The following is a 4,703-nucleotide window of genomic DNA, read 5'->3' as shown; positions in this document are numbered from 1 at the left end:
TATATATATAATGTAAATCTAATTCATTGCTGTCTCTTGGGCTCAGAGCCTCCTCACAGCAATGAACAAAGTGGCCTCACACACATACCAAAGGAGATAGATGACCTTATCATCATCGACAGTTCCACAAATAATTGCGATCTGTTCTTTGCCACAGATACCTTCCAGTATCTCCAGCAGTAATTCTACTTTTGTGTCTCCATCAGGCTTCAAGGTGAGTCTTGCCTGCTACCCTTCTAGAAGATGGGCATGGACAAAAGGCAAGCTGCCATGGCCTACAAAAATGGAACAGATGATCAACACAGTCCCGTGATGAGAAACAAATAAACAGCAGCAAAGAGCTTCTCAGTATCAATCTAAATACACAAATTGTCTGCAGTACTGACGCCGCAACACGGAGTAGCCTACAAGTTACTGAGTCATTGGATCAACCTGTTGCAAAGACACAACTACACACCAGCCAGCACGACACCCTGCAGCAACATCCAGCAACAACTCTCAGTGGAAAGTAGGCAGCTCAAAAGGTGCTTTGACCCACTAGCTCACTTATACCAAATAACTGATAGAAATTGGTCATGCAGACATACTGCCAAGTGTTCATTCAAACGGCGACCAGCTGTTGTCAGTGGTCACTTCAGTAATGATAACAGGGCATAGAATCAAGAAATCTTAGACAGCAGGTCACCTCTAGGGTGCTTGGCCTACAGGTCTCAGGTCTACCACATTTTAAGCTCCAAATTTCTAAACAGTCAAAAGAACTACTGAAGCAGCAAATCAATTACTCTCCATGTTCCTTGTCAGCCGAGTGGGTCTCACATAAGACCCCTGCTTTTCTGCCTTCCTTGTTCACTGCAGGAGAGCTGGAAAACATGAAGTAATGTGAAATTGACAGGCAAATAACTAAGCTTCTGAGGTAATGAAGTATCAGTGCTGTCTTTATAGCAAGACCATAGCAACAGCCATAACAAGCACCAATGAACACCAGGCTCCATTAGCCATGTTAGCATGCACACAAGGTACTTGTAGTGGTGACAGATATCCTAGTACTCACCAAGCATGTATTTACAGCCCTAAAATCAACTACTCACCATCAACCAAAAACTCTGGAGGATACAAAAGAAACCTTCACACCTGCCTCAGTTTTGCTATGTGCTTAGCTTTCCTGAGCCTAGTGGACACTGAAGCAGGTGATAAATCTGAAGCCAGTATCACACTAGCAAATACTTTGTCATACTCAGATGGGAAAGTTCTCTGTGCTTTATGAAATTTTCCACAACAGTAAGTTTCTAAACAAGGTATTCCATGATAGAAGGCAAACATCTTTTTCAAGCTGGAAACAGCTTTGTGAGCAGGTAGGCATAGTTATCTAGGTGCTCAAATAAGAAGAGCTAGCTCTGAAATGATCTGTATCCTTGCTGGGGGAAAAAAAGAGATACTGATCATTAACCTTTGAGATTGACACTCTATCAGCTTGGCAAGAAACGATCTTAACAAGTAAGGCCATAATCAGCATTCAGAAAGAAACTCTTTAGAACTTTGGCACATTTACATTGTAGCCCTGTGGAAAGAAAGGCTCTGTGCTGAGAAAAGGCTACATCTGGAAAAATGTAAAGGAAGCAACTTAATACTAGAGACTAGAAATTCTTCACCTGACCTGAAGTTTGCTAAAAAATGAGGTGCAACTGATGTATCTTAATTTCATAAAAACCAAATGTGTATTTCTACCAAGCCTGCCCTCGCAAATGGCATTTTTCTACAAAAGTATCTGTAATGAACCTGCATCAAGATGCCAGAGCACTTCTGGCAATACCAACTGCAGCAGGTGATTAGAATTTATGCTGTGTAAAATTAACTTTTAGATTAAATGAAAATTATGAACCAAAATGCAAAAGCATTTATATGGCAATTCACCTACACCATTTGTTTCGAAAGCGTCAAGGCAAGTGAAAATAACACAGCGCTCCAAAGAGTTCACAGACTATTACCTCTGGCTATTCCAGCAGCTTCCTTTCTAGCCCCACAGCTCTTCGCACCAGAAACACGAGGTGTATGTATGTGAAGGCACCAACACACTGAACTACCTTCATTTCTTAAGACCAAGTGGAGAATAGTAAGAGAAAATTAGAGAGCATTATGTATGGAAAAATGAAAAACTGCCTCTTGGAAAACCATCAGATCTCAAGGAGGGGAAACCAGATATTCTGCTAGATTAGTCAGGATTTTTCTTGAAAACTTCATGGGAAGCTGCTGAGTGAAAGTATCCAGCATCTTGCAAAACTCAAACGTAAACGTTTCACTATTCACGTTATTTTGGTGATATATCTCACCATAGCAAAAAAAAAAAAAAAAAAAAAAAAAAAAAAAAAAAAAAAAAAAGCTTTCTGAACAGAATATTGTTACCCCAGTTCAGCTCTACAGCTCCACAGCTCCATTTAGTTCTGGAATGTACACCAACAGTCTGCTAGTAATGCCTGCTTCCAGGTTTTGCTGAGTGAGGTTCTAAATGTTATGATTTAAAAAAAATAAATCTAAATATACTCCCAGTATTTACTGTCAAGGCACCAACAGAAATATATTCCATACTCTGGAATGCTGCTTGTTGCATAAAACTGTGAAATGTGAGATTTTACATTCTTTCCAAATAAGCTTTTCATCTGCCCCAATATAACTGTGTATGTGAAAGCAGGTTGCAGCAAGGTGGGCGTCAGGCTCTTCTCCCAAATAGTAAACAATACAAAAGGAAATGGCCTCAAATTTTGCCAGGGGAAGTTTAGATTGGGTATTTGGAAAAATTTCTTCTCCAAAAGGGCTGTCAAGCATTGGAACAGGCTGTCCAGTGGTGGTGGAGGCACCATCCCTGGAGGTGTTTAAAAGATGTGTAGATGTGGCACTTGGGGCCATGGTTTAGTGGTGGACTTGGCAGTGCTGGGTTAATGGTTGGACTCAATGATCTTAAAGGTCTTTCCAACCTAAATAATTTTACATTCTCTTATACCTACCCAGTTCTTTTTTTCAATCCTACTAAGCCCCTGGGGATTGAGTTTGCACTTGTGCATGTCATAAAAAGCATTTCCTGTTACCAGTCTTAGAGGTGTTGCTTTTAATTTTCATGTTGTCTGTATCCTTGCAAAAATTAGTTATGTACCACTGCTTTATACATACTGACATCTGAAATAACCCCAAACACACTGTATTTGTTTTCAGCCACTCCCTACCCAACTGCCTTTTACCTGAGCCATCTTTTTGATATGTGAGAGACAAGGCTGAACACAGCAATCCATAGTTGAAAAAGCACTGGTCAGTGTTATGGCATTTTGTTATGCATTCCATACCACTGCTCTTTTGGTATTTTGGTGGCACTGTGACTTCTGACACACACTGAATGGAAGCTTTACTGTGTCAGCTGCCGAACTACTGATGGCTGATTAACTGCACGTGGGTAAATAGGACTTATCCCACCCAGTACTGTATTTTTACGTTCTGCCATGCATGTTCCATTGCATTTCTAGTTTTAAGTCCTGCATAATCTAAGTAGCACCACTTCCACCCCATGCTGCTATTGGAATATGTATTCTTTTCTCCAACTTGTTTGTAAGCATTAATTAGAGGTTCCAATACAACCCTAGCATAATTTATTAGCAATCTCAATCATTTGTGATATTTATCCTTTATTCTCCTCCTGCTACCTCATCTAATTTCCAGTGCTTCACAGTCCACCTTCCTGCATGCTTTACTTTTATGGAAGCAGCTTCTCAGAGAACTTCAGGCTTTGTGAGCATCAGACCATGCTATGATTTTTCACTGTAACTCTACCAGACTGAGGGTCAGTTTTTGTCTTTTTTTTGAACAATCATTAAGCATACTATTCAAAAATACTTTCATTTTTTAAAACCTATTGCTTTATCCAGGTATCTATTCACTTCGGAAGGTTTGTTTCGGTTCATTTCACAGGATTTCACTCTCTGGCTTCTGTTTTATGATGCAGCAACTGTTGCCCACGTAGGAAAATCTGCTACTTTCTGTTTGAACTTCTTCAGGGCTTCTGGCTGAATTCCATCTAGACTTGCTGAAGTAACAGTTTCTCTTCATTTTGTAAGTTTAAGTATTCTCTCCTTTTTTTGAATCTGATTATTTTTTTTAAATCGAAGCAAAGTGTTTCAGCATCCTCTGTGGTGAGAACTGTAGAAGTACAATGATACTACTGCACTGAAGTCCCTGTCCCTATTCAATCAGGTGCATTTTCTCAAAAGAAAAATCTATTACTTTGAACGTTTTAAAGTAGTTTAGGTATGAAAATGTAAGTGGGTCTATTTGCAAAAAGACACGTTTACCCTGCTCTGTATACTTACGTTACAACACTGTGAAGTCACTTCCAATGGAAACAGTGAACAGCTTCTCCCTTCTACAAGTCATTCACACAGCAGAAAAGGAAATAAAACTGTCTGAAAAGGAAGAGCAAAATACAATGGCAAAATCACAGCCCTATGATACCTAAAGGTCACCGAATGCATTAACCCTCCTCTTTAGCCTTTGAACATTTGTATCATTTTGGTTCACGTGTTTGAATTGCTCTGTCACTCCCCCTCTTGTTTGCTACATTCTAAAAGTAAAACACCAATTGTGACACCTTTTTTTTACTAGTTTCCTAGTGGTTGGATTTTATTTAATACAGAATACTTGCTAAAATGAACCTTGTATCTTGC

The sequence above is a fragment of the Acanthisitta chloris genome, unplaced genomic scaffold (genome assembly GCF_000695815.1).
Source record: "Acanthisitta chloris isolate BGI_N310 unplaced genomic scaffold, ASM69581v1 scaffold15320, whole genome shotgun sequence".
In the NCBI taxonomy this organism is placed as follows: Eukaryota; Metazoa; Chordata; class Aves; order Passeriformes; family Acanthisittidae; genus Acanthisitta; species Acanthisitta chloris.
This window is presented reverse-complemented; position numbering follows the sequence as displayed.